Source organism: Phoca vitulina, unplaced genomic scaffold (genome assembly GCF_004348235.1).
Source record: "Phoca vitulina isolate PV1807 unplaced genomic scaffold, GSC_HSeal_1.0 scaffold8, whole genome shotgun sequence".
Classification (NCBI taxonomy): Eukaryota; Metazoa; Chordata; class Mammalia; order Carnivora; family Phocidae; genus Phoca; species Phoca vitulina.
In genome coordinates, this window is record NW_022589711.1 from 22826003 (window position 1) to 22842965 (window position 16963).

Below are 16963 nucleotides of genomic sequence, written 5' to 3' on the forward strand. Positions count from 1 at the left end.
TCCAGTGTAGTTTATCTACTGAACTGAGGGGACAGAAAAAGAGAGACAACTTGACTTATCAGAGGGTTCTGCAGCTGAGATGAGAGGCTTGTTTCCAGTTGGCCGAAGGCTCCTCAAACAGGAATGGCCAGCTTTCCTCACAGCTTTTCCACAGGCAGCTAGCTAACTGCCGCAGAACTTCCTGTCTTCTTTTTTTTTTTTTTTAAAGATTTTATTTATTTATTTGACAGAGAGAGACACAGAGAGAGAGGGAACACAAGCAGGGGGAGTGGGAGAGGGAGAAGCAGGCTTCCCGCAGAGCAGGGAGCCCAATGTGGGGCTAGATCCCAGGACCCTGGGATCACGACCTGAGCCGAAGGCAGATGCTTAATGACTGAGCCACCCAGGCGCCCCAGAACTTCCTGTCTTCTGATAAGAGCATCCACTCAGCTCCTGGCTCCACAGACAGTCTCAGGAGAGGGAGTCTTCACCTCAGGTTCTGCAGAGAGCTGAGCCTCTTACTAGGCCACTGGCTACTTTTCATTCAATCAATGAGTAAATCTCAGACGTTACTGACTCGTTCCCCATCACGTGTTTATTTCCTGTCTCTCCCAATGCCATGGCTGTTGCTCTTTTGTCCTCTTTCCTGCTTTCCTGCGCTTTCTGCTACACTTCTGTCTTCTACGTACATAAGTATATATTGCCTGCATATACTTGTATAAGGCAATATTAATGTATCTTAGAAAAGAAAGATGGAAGTAAAATCATATTTTAAAAGGTTTTGATAAAATATATCTAAGCCTATAATCAGAAATGTTTAAAAAAATTACCTGTGAGGAGCAGGAGGGTTTCAAGGTCTGGTAGACTTTGTTGTTGTTAATACCATATTGAAGTATTTGTGGTTTTAACTTTATGCTTGTCATGCTTCCTAATAATAATGACAATTCTATTACATATGCCTTATAGTTATAAAATATTATATTACTCACTTAAAATAGTATATTAAATATTGAATTAAATATATTAAATATATTTATTATATTACTTACAAAATATTAGATTGTATAAAAAGATATTACCGTTAAGGTTTTTTAACAGTAAAATTTAAATTGGTTGGGGTGCCAGGGTGGCTCAGTTGGTTAAGCGTCTGCCTTTGGCTCAGGTCATGATCCCGGGGTCCTGGGATTGAGTCCGGCATCAGGTTCCCTGCTCCGCGGGGAGCCTGCTTCTCCCTCTGCCTCTGCCTCTGCCCCCCTCTCTCTCTCTCTCTCTCTGTCTCTCTTTCTCTCTGTCTCTCATGAATGAATAAATAAAACCTTTAAAAAAATTTAAATTGATTGGCAAAATTACACATTTTAAATGCTGGCTATATGGTCCAACTTTTTTTTGATGGACACTTTGTTTACTGCAAGTAACCACAACAAACATTAGAAATAGCATATTCAGAAAAATGGGCCATAAGGCCAGTTCAGCTAAAATAAAGGCAAATTTTTCAAATTTTCTCAGTTCCTCCAGGCCCAGGATATTACTGCATGGTACATGGTTGACATTTAAAGAAAGAATCAATAGATGAAAGTTGCAATTCATGTTAAGTATTAAAGACCATGATACATAAGTCGTGACAAAAATTGCCATCCAACATTTTCTTTTCCCAAAAGGTAAATAATTCATACATATTGGATCATGTAAAAGAAAAAAAAAGGAAGAAGAAAATGGTAATATTTTGTTGAATTTGATCAATATAGAGAATTACTAGTAAATGTGCAAAGATCTCTGAAGTTAATGTCAAATCTGAAGAAGTTGTCAGCAGCTGTTACACACTTTAAGACCAGTTGCTGCATAATCAGAGGCCATAAAAGAACGGAAGCTTAGGTATGGTCCACGTAAATGCCTGGCATATGCAGCACCTAGAGGCAGGGAAAATATCTTTCCTAATGTCAGAAAAGAGAGTAGAAAAAGGATAGAGGTGACTTGCATCAGCATGGGATGATATCCATGATATCCAATCCATATACCAAGAGAGAAGTGGTTTACAGACAGTAATGAGGACCATTTAAAATGTGTAATTTTGCCAATCAATTTAATTTTTTTAAGATTTTATTTATTCATTCATGAGAGACCAAGAGAGAGAGAGAGAGAGAGGCAGAGGAGTCTCCTGCCAAAATTCATTTTTTTTTAAAAAAGGACAATTTTGTTTCAGAAGTGCATAAAAAAATCAATTGAATAAACATCAAAAAGAATCTGAGCCATCAAGAACAGCTCCTTGAAGTCCACTACATTCATCAGATGCCATGATTTATAAAGTTCGTTAGAAGTATCCAAGGAGGGGCACCTGGGTGGCTCAGTCATTAAGCATCTGCCTTTGGCTCAGGTCATGATCCCAGGGCCCTGGGATCGAGCCCCGCATGGGGCTCCCTGCTCGGCAGGAGGCCTGCTTCTCCCTCTCCTACTCTCCCTGCTTGCATTCCCTCTCTCGCTGTCTCTCTCTCTGTGTCAAAATAAATAAATAAAATCTTAAAAAGAAAAAAAGTATCCAAGGAAAATTAGCTTAAAGAAAAAAAATCAAGTAATTCTGTATTTGTAGCAATATTAACAATATTATTCTTACAGATGATTATTATAACCTATAATTATAGCTTTCAAAGAGAGAGGACTATATCTAATGGAATGTATTATTTATAAATTCCGAAGTAAAGTTTCAAATTCTGCTTTCTAAATAATTCTGACTTCAAATCAATTAAGTAAGCTCTGATGGTAACTAAATATCAGAATGTAACTTGAATGTATTAGATATATATAATAAGATATCAGAATTTATAAAGTATGAATACAAATATACAGTCCCAGATGTTCATTAAGATTTTTAAGTTTTCAAGTTCTTGCCACTGGAAGACATCATAAAGATAGGAAGAGCCTTTATAGAATTTGTCAAGTAAATACTAGAAGACAATTTCAGTGCTAAACCTATTAGCCAAACCCCCTCCATTTCAATGAGAAACCTGAAACTTTAAGGAATGGTTCTGCTAAAAATCATATACTTAGTTATTACTAAATTTAGGATTATTTTGGACAGTGATGACTTGAAGTCAATTTTATATGTTGATTATTCAAGTTTATTTGCAAAATCAAGACGGTTTTTGTAAGAAGTCACAGAAATCCAAGTCATATTGTCTTAATCCAAAGAGATTGTGTTGACTCTTATAACTAGAAATCTGGAATCATTTAGCTGCAGGAATGGCTGGTTCTAGGATTAAAAACAAAAATTGCTTTCAATCTCTTGGCTATGCTTTATTCTATAATGACTTCACTCTCAGGGTGAACTCTTGTTATGTGGCAGTCCCCTGTATTTTGAAGTTAATCCTCTACCTACTTCAATTCCAATGAATGGTTGCCTTTATTACCTAATCATTGTAACAAAGCCCTGGAATGAGCTTCATTGATCTGACATGCTATAGGCTCATCTCGAGCTCAACAGGGATGGCGGGGTGAATTATAACCCTACCAGTACCAGATAGATACCACATGAAATGAAAGAAAGGAAAGGTTGTTTTTAGGGAAAGTCAATGTGTTCTTCTAAGACCAAAGGAAAATGGATAGCAGGCAAGCAAAAGCAGATGTCTACTATATTCAATTGGGTTCATTTTTTATTCTTAGGATGACATCACATCTGGCACACTTAATATTGTAGTGTTGTGGAAAGAGCATTGGGATTGAAGGCAGGAAGATCTAATTGTATGACCTTGAGTAGGTCGCCAAGCCTTTCTGAGTTTACTTTCTACATACATAAATTGTTAAAAATACATTTATCATTGCAATTCTATGAATGATTTGATGAAGAAAAAAAAACCTGTTAAAAAAGGCTTATGTGCCAAAAAAATAAATCTAAGCCCGCTATGTTATACAACTTCCAAGGACATTATTCACAAAGAATACAATGGAAGAAATGTAGCAATGTTGTCTGTCAAATGGGGCTACTAATACCTTCTTTACAGAGTGCTATGAAGATTTAATATGATAATGTGTGAAAGTGTCCAGCTTAATGCTAGTCACTGTTATGGATTGAACTGTGTCCCCCAAATAGACATGTGGATGTCCTCTCTGCCAGTACTTCAGAATGTATCTTATTTGGGAATATTCGAATGGTGATAGATGTAATTAGTTAGGATGAGGTCATATTGGAGTAAGGTGGGCCCTTAATCTAATATGACTGATGTCCTTATAAGAGGAGAGAAGTACATACAGGGAGGAGAATGTCACGTGAGGACACAGAGACACCCAGGGAGAAGACAGCCATATGAAGATAGAAGTAGAGATTGGAGTGACGTATTTACAAGCCAAGGAACACTGATTGACAGCTGTCTCCAGAAGCTAAGATAGAGGTATGAAAGAAATTCTCCCTCAGAGCTCTCAGGAGGAATCAATAGTGCCAACACCTGCTTCCAGGCTTCTAGCCTCCAGGACTGTGAGAGAATAAACTTTTCTTGTCTTAAACCACCCAGCTTATGGAACTCTTTATATTGTCCTGTAGGAGCCTAATGCAGCCACATTGGTTAGTTAAACTTGAAAGTTATTTATTTTAAATGTTTTTGAAAGACAATATTTCTTATGTATTTTAAGTCTATATTTTAATAATATTTAACAACCATTTTATTAGTATTGGTCATCTCATTATATCTCTATAACACTTGCCACTTTTACCTATTCCCTCCTAGAAAGCCTGTCTTGTCCTACTTGATACCCTTCTCTCCCAGCTCTCCTCTTACTCCTCTATTTTCTGGCTTTATCATGTCCTCCTCTTCCTCTGCCCTTCACTGTTTGTGGAGTCCAGTATTTGACCCTCAATCTTCTTTTTACTGTGGTCATCACCGACCATTCATGCATTACCAAATTCAGGTAGAACCAGCATCCCTCCTTGGAGCTTCAAATATGCAACGTTCTCTATCTAGATATCAAATACACAGCTCAGAGTATGTCCAAAACAGAGTCATGATCTTTCCTTAGATATGCTTCTCTTTCGTCATAAACCCAGGAGTCCTCATAGATTGTTGCTTTCCCTTACTCTTCACATCTAATCCAGATCCACACTCCCTGGCTTCTACTTTCACTCATGTCTTTCTCTCCTTGTTCATCTCCATTTACTAACTTGGTTAAATCTCTCATCATCTCTTTTCTGAATTAAAGAGAATCACATAACTTGTATCCCTTGCCTCCATTTTTGACACTCTTAGACTCCTTCTACCCAGTGCTGCAGGAGTGATCTTTATAAAATGCAGAACAGGATGCCTAGATGGCTCAGTCAGTTAAGCGTCTGCCTTCAGCTCAGTTCATGATTCCAGGGTCCTGGGTTGGAGTCCCACATCGGGCTCCCTGCTCAGCAGGGAGTCTGCTTCTCCCTCTGACCCTACCCCTTGCTCGTGCTCTCTCTCTCTCTCTGAAATAAATAAATATATAAAAATGCAGAACAGATAAAATTAGTCCCCTGCTTTAAAATTTCCAAGTTTCCCCACAGTTTAATGGAGAAAGTTCAAGTTCTTTAGCAGAGTATTCAAGGCCCCCATTGATCTGGCACTTGCCTCCTCTCTAGGATCATTTTGCTAATTGCTGTGCATGTTCCAGCTCTGTTCAAGCGCTCAAAGCTCCCAGAGAGCACCATGCTCCCTACAGCAGCTCCGTCTGCTCAGATTGTTCTCTTCCTTCTTAGTATCACTTTTCCCTTTTAGGTTCAAATCAGGGCTTCCCTACTTCATATGCAATTGTGATTTCCTTTTTTTCCCCATTGTACCCTACTCAAATATCTAACATAGCATCTAAAATGGTGTGTTACCCTTATTATTTTATATACGTTTATCTCTCCACGCACCTCATGAAGCAGGGATTCAGCTTGATATATCTCAACATATGGCATATAATAAGTGCTCGATAAGTATCTGCTAAATTAATGAACAAAAAGGAAAAAATAATGAACAAATGTTAGGAGTAAATATTGAAGAGCAGTCCCCCAGTGAAATATTTCACTTGAGCATAAATAAATGCTTGGTTCTGTATATATTGACAATGGTTAAAAGCACAGACTCTGTTGTCAGGTTGTTTAGATTCCCTGTTCTGTCACTTATTTAGGTGACTTTGAGCAAGTTACTTCACTTCTGCAAAAACAAAACAAAAAACAAAAAAAGGATGTAATAGTTCTTTCTTTATTGGATTGCTAGGAAAATTAACAGAATATTTGTATTATTAAGAATGTATTTATGAAGATTAAGTAAGAACATAGTAAATGTTACACACACTGTTAAAAATACTTTTCATGACACACGATTAGAGCAAGACTTTTGTTTTAATTGGAAAGAATTCTTATTCTTGCTATCAGCATATATTGAAAACACTGAATGTTATATTACTATTAACAATATTTCTGTAGCTACTGGTACTTTCCAATATGCATGTAAAACTATACCCACTTATTTAAAATAACAAAGTTCTTTCTTTCCTGTTGCATGTAGAGCAAATGTTTGCTGTGATCAGCCATTACTCCCTAATGGCTTTTCTCTGTACAGGGATACAGAATCCAATACACTGACATTGCATTACTTTTATTTTACCCAGCTGCCACCAGCAATTTTGTGGTTGAAGTCCACATAAGTAGAATAAAAAAGTAAAATAAAATGAACTCATGATACAAATACGAATGTGAAGGAGTCAAAGAAGTGAGTGGTCAGGAAAACTATGGAGGAAAAGGGCCAGGAATTGGGAAGTAAAAGGTGTCTGGGATTCGAACAAGCAAATAGATGGTATGGCAGGAATTCCAGATGGGAGGAACAGCATTAGCAAAGGCACAAAAACAAGAGCATTTCTGTATTTTGGAGATGGGAAGCACCTCAATATGCCTTAAGTATTAGGCTTATATGATGAGGAATTAGGATAGAAATCCAGAAGGTGTGTTAAACCATATTATGGAAAGTCTTAAATGCGAAACCATGATATTTTAACCCTACCCAAAATGTAATAGAAAGTTTTTAACAATAGAAAGGTTTTTTGAAAGTTAGAAAGTTTTGAAGAATAGATGACAGGTCCTCCTGAAGGGGATGGCGTACAAAATTGCTAGCATAGGCTAGAGGTTAAATTCCAGCCAGACTGCAAGGAAATAATATCCTTCCACAAGCAATTGTAGAATCTAGAAGCCAGAATATGGCAGCAAAGAAGTCATGTTCAGATTCTGTTAAGAACTGAAGAAGGGTCAGCAAGAGAAAGGTCAGATTTCTTGTGACCAAGAAATAGGTCACAGATAGAGTCAGGGAAAAACAGTTTGAAACTGAAAACCCAAATTCAGGGGTAGAGTCTGGGATGAACAGAAATGGCACATGGTAGGCAGAGCCCAGGTGAGATTATGTTATCACATATAAACATACCACATGTGCACAGTAGGGAGTGGTCATCTGGGGCAACAGTCTCAGTTGTTACAAAATATTGCTGCCAGGGCAGCCCGGGAACTTAATAAACCCTAATAGGGAAAGAGTAGAAGCAGAGGTACCAATTAGCAGCCTGTTGCAATAGTCAAAATTAAGAGTAGGTAGGGCCAGATGTAATATGGTAGAAATGGGATTATGGGGGTTGACAAAAAGAAGATTCAAGAGAAAAATATGCCTTTTCAAAAAAAGTTCTAAAGTTAAAATATTATCTTTTGAAGCAATTGCTTATGTCAGGTAATTTCTCTAAAGTGTAAGTGCTAATTGATAGATTCTAAAGCTTGAGTTGCAAGCTAAATTCTTGTACTTTTGGACAAGTCACTCTCTCAGTGACCTGGCTACGGCATTATCACGTCAAATGCCATTTTTTCTTATTATTTCACTGTGATGTAACCTTCAAAGGACAAAAATTACCTGTAAGTCATAAATCTTATTTCCCTAAGACCAGAAGAAAGTCTGCCTTGACACTTAAAACTCTCTTCTCTATTTCACACTACACACAGACACCCATTAGACCCCAATTTTTCTATTACTCTGACTCACCATGAATTTGCTGTTAAATAGCTTTTAATTGAGATCGAACATTAAGAACCTACAAAGAAGTGAATTCTCAGTTCACAAAAGACTAATTGCCAAGCCCTGCAGCATTTATAAGCATCAAGGTCAATGTGAAATGTAGAAGGTCAATGAAACTTGCTTGCAAAAGAGCTCAGGACTCAAAACCAACATTGCAATGTATAACACACTTCCAATATACCTCTGCTGCCACTTTCTGTTCATAAAACCATAAGGTTATTTTAATCCAGTTTTACTTTTTTCCTTTAGTCAGCATGTTATCCATATATGCAAGCTATCCTTTTAATCTTGGCAATTTATTTGAAGTAGAAGCTTTCCTGGACCAAAAATCTATATGGTTCTGATTAATGCCTCTGTGACCTTAAACACTAATCCCTTAGTTGCTCCTTTTTCCTGTTTTGTGTTTTATGCTGATATTGTAACATGCTTGTTGGGTTATAGGCACTCGTGGTAAGGAAGACCTTAGCCAGGTAACATAATCATTGTAAATGATACCCCACAGGGTTCTTGGCCTTCTGGTTCCCAGATTTTAAATCTGAGGACAGTTTGGATGTGTAAGATTTTTTTTTTTTAATTTTAGGAATGCTTTATGTTGTATAGCTGACTCGTGAGCGACCAACTTTCCCAATGGATATATAATTGATATAGGAAAAGGACCATTTTGAAGGAATGAAAGACCCCTTTAATAGTCTGTATCTGGTGTACTACGATCAGTTCCAGAAGTAATATTGACAAAGTATATTTTTTCTAACAGTAAAGTAACTAAGATGGTGAGATTTTAAAATATGTGTCTAATAAATCAAGGTATGTTTATCCTACAGTCAAAAATGTAGGAAGAAGGGCGCCTGGGTGGCTCAGTTGGTTAAGCGACTACCTTCGGCTCAGGTCATGATCCTGGAGTCCCTGGATCGAGTCCCACATCGGGCTCCCTGCTCGGCAGGGAGTCTGCTTCTCCCTCTGACCCTCCCCCCTCTCATGTACTCGCTCTCTCTCATTCTCTCTCTCAAATAAATAAATAAAATCTTTAAAAAAAAAAATGTAGGAAGAAAATGAAAGGAAAATAATAGGTCTCCTCAGACATAATAAATGTTGTTAATACAACTGTTAAGACCAATAGGTGGAAGTTGCATGAAGGCAAATTTTGTATTGATTTTATATTAGTTCAGAAAGCCCAACAATGAAACAGACTGACACAAAGTATAGTCACAGAGATGCAAATAGAACAGTAAAAGAATTTCCACAATGTGCAGGCTCTTCTCAATTCTAAGATACTTTGGCTGAATGATAGCCATGATTATTTAATTTTATTTATCAACCTATCATGTAATGTACACCAACTCACTTTCACCCTCTTTTTATTTAAACAACTTAGAAGAAAGTACTTATTTAATTGCTTTGAGAAGAATTGTGGGTTTCTCTCGGAGAAATCCAAATTGCATTATCAAATAGAGGAATGGTTTTAATAATTTATCCTAAAGGCTGAATTTATAGAGTCATTCAATCAACAAACATATATTGAGCAGTTAATAGGATTCTAATACAAATAAGGCTCAGTCTATACTCCCAAAGAGTATATAAGTCTAGCAGAAGTGACAGAGATGTGGAAGATTAATACTTGAGTGCAATAATAGGTAATGGACGAGTGAATAAGGCGCAGGCTCAGGACATTAGATCCATCTAAAGAAGAGTAAGAATAAAAAAACTTCCTTAGAGGAAGTAACACTTAAGCAGAGTCTTGAAGAATGAGTAAGAATTAACTTGGTTAGAAAGGTGAAGAAAGGATATATTATTAATGGAAAAAGCATGTAGGAAGCTACAGAAGTATGAAACAGTTTAATAGGTTTACAAACCTATAAGCATTTTCTTATTGTGGGAGCAAAGAATTATTAGATTAAAGCAATTTTGGAAGATGTGGCCAGAGAGATTGACAAGGTGAAAAGTAACTGATAAAGACAAAAACTGCAATATTTTTTAAACAAATGATTAATATGGAAATTGGATGATGAGTTTCTACAAATCATTTTTAAAAGACCCTATTGTATAAGAGCAAAAATATGAATAGCCAATTTGCATAAAAACAAATATGATCAATAAAAATAAGAAAATACATTCAATCTCACTATTACCTAAAATAGGAAAATTAAAATCCAAATTAAATCATTTTTACCTAACTAGCAAAAATTAAGAAGATTGATAATATCAGTGCTAGAAAAGGGTGTAGGAAAATAAAAATGTACTTGTCATTCACTATTCATAAGAGTATAAATTGACAGAGACTTCTGGTGGACTATCTGAAAGTATTTATCATATTTTAAGATTAACATATTGTTCAACTCAGAAACTCCACAACGGTGTAACTATTCTAGATATTCACACAATAACCTACATACTCACCAGGAAGAAGATGATTAGATAAATTATTGCATATTTGTACTAGTGAATATTATGGTGCAGTTAAAAAGAAGGAGGTAGATCAATGTCATGCTGGGTCTCCAAAACATGTAATCAAGTTTAAACATAAAAAGTATATTTGTATATCTATGTATATAAACATACATAGCATACAAAAACACCTGAGAGGGCACACATCAAAATGATAGCAGTAGAAGGCTGGGATTAGATGAATGATAAAAGGGAATTCTCACTGTTCTGAATTGCTTAAATTTTAATAAGAATATCTTTGTGCATTACAGTGTAATTTAAATTGTAAGCATTATTCTTAAATCTGTGCAGAGCTTTCAAAAGGTTTAAGCAGGGAAATCACATAAAAACATTTGTATTTTAGTAATATCTTCCTGCCAGCTGATATAAGGGGGTTTGGAGGGAAGCTAACCTGGAGATAGGGAAGTCAATTAAAAAGTGATTCCAATAATACAAAGTAAAAGTAATGGAGGAATTAAATAAGCTGTATAGTTGCAATGAAGATGCAAGAAGGAGATGACTGAGAAAAATATTTTTTACATGAAATCCCCAGGACATGCCCCAGAGGATCAAAAGGCAAATGTGAGAAAGGTCTAAATGACCCTCAAATTTCCAACTTAGCAATTAGCTGAACGGTCAAGTCCATTCACTAAGTGAAGAGATACAGAGGGGTGTGTGTGTGGGGGGGGGGGGGGGGTTTGGGGAATGAATTATAAGAAATATTATTCTTTGATCCTTGCTATTCTGAGGAATTGGGGAGGGGGGTTGAATAGGAAGGCTATCTCAAAAGAGATTTTCTGTGGAATCTTTTTTTCCAAGAAAAAGTACCCACCCTCCACAGAACGTGTCAATGGCAAATGAGTTCTGTCAAAATATACTAGATTCCTATAAACCTTCAAGAAATTTCCAGAGTCCACAACAGTTGTTCAGTCAATGTTTCCCTCAAGTGATCCAGGGAGCAGCCACATGTACATGTGATGTACAGAGAAGCATGTAACTGAAGAGTTATACCCCTCCCACATGCCCTCCATTCCACTCACCAACCAGCCTGACCAGCTAACATTCAGGGGGAAGACTTTGGGGAATGTCTTCTCTCAGAATGGCCTGTGTATACACTTACTTATAAATCTTGACAAGCTTGGATTCTTTGGATCAGCAATATTTTTTTGCCTTCAGGTTGATCCCCAAAGTTACAGAAGTTAAGTGGAAGAAGAATTCAATTCCGGCAGACTACTTGTTTCTCTAAATTCAAAGCATGCCACCTTTATTTAATCTATACACTTTGTTTTACTATTGAAAGATAAAAATAGAAACTCATTCATGTACAAAACTGTGGCATTAAAATTAGATTAGAAGTGACCCATGGGATGCTTGCATTTATTAATCAGAATCATTCTTGTCAAAAGTAACAGGCTTATATCTAAAAATGGGTAGAAAATATATGATAAGAGAGATTCATTTAGTCATTTACCAGTGTTTAAATGCTAGGGGTACAGTGAAAAGATCACATGATACTGGCCTCATAGAAATTATCTAAAGGCGGAGATGTACAAGAATAGTCTAGAATAGCCAAAATGATAATTATGAAGGCTGTTTCAAAGTATGCGATAAAGTAATCATAGGATTTTAATGCAGTTAATTCAGGCACCAGGCATGTTAAGAGAGGCAAATCAAAAATCAGTTTAAGGTTAGATTCTGTTGGGAGTAACAGAAAATCCCAACCAACAGAATAAAAATTATTTCTCTCATACATAAGCAACATCCAGAGGTAATCAATCCATGGCTAACAGGAGGGCTTCATGATTCTCAAAGACCCAGGCTCCTTCCTGAGTGGCGCTCTCCAGCACACTGCCCAGGATGGTTGCTTAAGTCCCATGCTTTAAGAAGGAGGAAAGAGTAGGGCGCCTGGGTGGCTCAGTCGTTAAACGTCTGCCTTTGGCTCAGATCATGATCCCAGGGTCCTTGGATCGAGTCCCACATTGGGCTCCCTGCTCGGCAGGAAGCCTGCTTCTCCCTCTCCCACTCCCCCTGCTTGTGTTCCCGCTCTCGCTATCTCTCCCTCTGTCAAATAAATAAATAAAATCTTAAAAAAAGGAGAAAAGGGTAAACACGGGCATATTTCTTCCTTTTAGGTACACTTACACTTACTTAATCAGATACAACTTAATCATAGCCTCATCTGGATGCATAGGAAAGCTGGAAAAATATGGTCTTTATTCTGGCCAGCCATGTGCCAGCTAAAAATCAGGGGTTCTGAGACTAGGAAAAAGAAGGAAACAGATATGTACGGGGCACTGTCAGTCTTTGTCAGCATGAGGTCAGATCACAACTAGGGATGTAGGACCTTCCTCCATCATCAAGAATGAACTGAGGTTGTTCCTTTTGCGGAGCACCCAGCATATGATGTAAGGGGCTGATTTAGTTTTTTAAAGTTGTTTCATCTGGGATCTCTTCACATAGTGGAGATTATTCTTACTTTTTTTTTTTCATGATACACGTATTATAAATTAAAGAAAAAAATCTCAGGAAAATGAAGTATTTTTGTCTCATTCAAGACTGAATATTTGAAAAAGTCTCACATCTGTTCATTGGGTGAGATTGTGCTTAAAGTTTGATAAATCAGTACTTTTTAAACACACGCATATGGACACAAACATACAACTATCTTTATGCAGCCATTTTTCTTTGATCTATATATGTCATTTACCCAAAAAATCTATCTCCTCTTCCTTGTTTATTTCTTGACAAGCCTATCCACTCTCCATTATTTATCTCTGCCAGCACTTCTTTTCTATAAATACAGTTTGCTGGATTAAACCTAAATCTATACCTAAATACGAACTTTCTGGGACTCTCTCCAAACTAAGAGTTTGTGATTACAGTTAAGCAATGATATTGTCACTTGCTTTTACCTTTCCTGAAAGTACTTCATCTTCTTAGGTCACTGCCATTCAGTGCTGTGAAAATGTGATTTGAAAAGCAAGTTTAAATGGAGCTTTCTAATTAGGCTGCACTCATTTATATTTTCCCAACCCTGTACCCAGGTTACCCTAAAGTTATATGCACCCAATTAAAGAACATTCCATTTGAGATCTATATGCCTTTGAGTATGAATGGGTAACTCTCAATGATTGAGCTTGATCCAGCTGCTCATTCAGCTGAAGTGAATTAAGTCTCCTAGGGCACCAGGGTGCCATTTAGGAAATTACCTCCGCCAGCACACTAAATTTCCCTCACATGGGTGAGCAGCATTCTTCCGGGGAGTATTTTCTTCCCCCCACTTCTGCACTGGCCCAACCTTACTGACGCGAAAGGGTGATTCATATGACACAATATTTGCGCACAGCTCAGACAAGAAGCCTACACAATGATCTGCTCTATTTAAGAGCCCTCGTGCCAGTATTTAAAGGGTAAATGAGAGCCGTTTTGTTTGGATTATTTTATAAATCAAATATAAACGAAAGTACATCATTGTTCCCTAAACCCTGAAACTGTAACATTTGGTGATAAATTCACCACCATATAATAATCTGGCCCCTTAAAAGTATCAATAAACAAGCATCTTTTTCTTTATTAACACAACATGTACACAAAATGAGTCTATCTAAATAGCAATAAAATTGAATGTAATACTTTGAAGGCAGGAAGTTTTTATTTTTCACTTACAAATAAAAATGTCCTTTTAATTTTAACTCACTCCAGTACTTCTCTTAGATACTAACTCCAGACATTTATTGGTTCCTCTTTTGAAAACTAACATCCAAAGCATAAAATACTTTTTGTGGTGCCATAATTTGTTAAATAATGCTTTGAAAGTGGCTGGGTGCCCAAAGAGTCCATGCAGAAATAAAACGCACTCAAACTGCTTCCAAATGTTTTCCTCTCCAGATATATCATATCAGAAGCTGCCGTTCCTCTCACACTGTCACTATATCCAAGAAGCTATAATCATGCACCACCACTAGAATATCTTAGCAAACCACCCAAATTTATATCCAGGCCAATATTTAAAATGTAATAAAAAGCATGTATGTTAAGTGAACCAGTAATCTAATAACACGAGAGTCTGAAATTGCTTTGGAATTGGCTCTGAAAAATACATTAATGGGGGTATTTTCAACAGTGAACAACACCTGCTAGCTCTCTTTTTCTCACTTTCTCTCTTTATACAACCCATGAATCTCCTTCAGCAATTCTTATAGAACAGGATGTTCCTGGACCCCCATTTTGAACTCAGTCTAATGGCCTGCCAGGGATAGCCTAATGGTAAGCAGTAGTGAAAATGGTGGCACAGCGAGGGGCTGGCAGATTGTCAGGGGCGATATGATCTTAGGCAATCTGGCCATGCCCAGGTTGTGTGGCTGAAGAGGGATAAAATCAGGCTTCTTTGAGCTGGTTTCTTTTTTTCTGCCTTATTATCAGCAATGAGCGCTACCTCAGATCAGATCTGGAAGTTAATATTGTTCCCAAAGACATCACGCTTAAAAATAGGAATCGCCTCAATAAAAATTAAGAGATACATGAAACTGAGTAAGGCCTGACTCTTTTCAAGCCCATTTCACACTTAGGATCGTATTTGGAGGTAGATCCCAACACAGTGTTATTAGTCTGCTTCAGACTCAGCCACAGTTGAATCTGCTGGCTCATATCTGGGAGAATCAGGCGCACAGAGAATGAATGGTCAGTCTCTCCCTCAGAGAACAGCATCTCTAGTTCTGTGCCACACTTCTCTCTGGGGCTTAAGCCGTCGATATTGCTCTGCCCTTGAGATCGTCTGTCTCTTCGTCCCTTAAGGACATAAATGAGAGGGCACATATGGAAAACCGAGAGAAATGAAAGAGAGGGTAAGTATGGAGGCCGTGTGTCTGGCTGCTTGTGTCATTAAGTGTCCAGCTGTCTGTCTGAGAATAAAGAGCGTATGAGCCAGAGAGAATGGCTTTACAGGTCATGACATTTTTATGACTAATTTTGACTAACTCATTAAACCAATCACATGGATTTGGTCATTCCACCCTTAGAAATCGCTGTCAAAACTATCAATAACATTGTCATGAGTCAGAGAGACATGGATATGCTTTATACTTCCTGTGTTTAAGTTACCTTCACTGTTGACCCCTCTATGCAACATACCATGCCAAGTTCTGTCAGAAATATAAAAATGAGACACTCTTTACGGAACTTATTGTAAGCTATGTCATGAACAGAAAGAATTATACTACAAGGAAAAATGTAATAGTATATAACTGAAAGAGGGAAAAGAGTCAAGAAAGGTAGGTAGGGAAGACTTAACATGAATGACTTCTTTGTGCCAGGCAATTTTTAAAACACTACCTTGTACAGGCACCTGGGTGGCTTCGCCAGAACTATAGATAAGTCTTGGTGTTTTAGGGGCCCTGGGTGGCTTCATCGGTTAAGCATCCGACTCTTGATTTCATCTCAGATTATGATCTCAGGGTCATGGGATCGAGCCAGGTATCAGACTCTGCACTCAGGGGAATCTGCTTGAGGATTCTCTCTCTCCTTCTGCCACTCCCCCCTGCAAGCGCACACTCTCTCTCTCTCAAATAAATAAAAAATAAAACACTATCTTGTGATTGTCTTCATAACAGACTCTTTTCCACCTATTACCAAAATGGGAACTGAGGCTCAGGGAGTTGGAGTTGCATAAGGTCATCCAGCAAGCTAGGGCACATGGAGGTCTTGAAACGGAATCCCTCTGACTCTAGCACCTACGTGCTTTCCATGGCAGTTTTACTGCCTCCTGAGGGAGCACAGATGAGGGCAAGGTTATTCCAGCCACGAAAAAATGGAAAGCCTCTTAAAAGAGGTGGCACTTAGGCAGGGCATTTAGAATGGGTTAGTCCAAGATAAGGCATTCTTACTTTGTGCTGGAAGAAGTGAGCAATACATTTAAATAACAATGAAAATTCTAATGTGTTTGTAGTAAAAAGTCAAGAATTTTTTAAACCATTTTTTAACAAAAAATATAGTAATGTAATTAACATGTGAACATTACACTTAGGTGGTAAAATTCAGATTACAAATATAAGGTAAATATCAAATACTATCATAATTTCAGTTTAACAGAAAGCATAGCAGTTATGACAATCACGCTTAACACCTTGGTTAAGAGAGAAATGGGCAGGGGTGTCATAGAAGTATGCAAAGATTTAACTGTTCAAAAATCCTTAGCTCTTCTGAGAAAATATAAATGGGAACTATGTGGCAAATATTTCTGTAATATGGTGGTTTCAGTCCATTATTGATCATCATGCATTTAAAATAACTACAGTTGTTTTTGAACACAGAAAACTGGATTCAAAGTAAGTCTTTGCTCAAACTAACTAATGATAGTATGAATCCCTTATATTTAAAAATATAGTTTAAGTTTGGAAAGTTTAAGGTGAAGCATTTTGTTTTTACAATTACTTTTAGATATAATGGACACTATGCTATATAAATAGGTATACTGCTATGCAGTTAATTCCAGTCATTATATTTTATATTTGTGGTCATCATCAACACAA

At 37.3% G+C, this 16963-nt stretch overlaps 1 protein-coding gene across 14 annotated transcripts in view; it reads left to right on the plus strand.

The window, feature by feature from the left end:
- The window catches only part of EPHA6 (EPH receptor A6), an 811402-nt gene that overhangs the window by 639284 nt on the left and 155155 nt on the right, over positions 1-16963 (plus strand). The window lies entirely within an intron of this gene.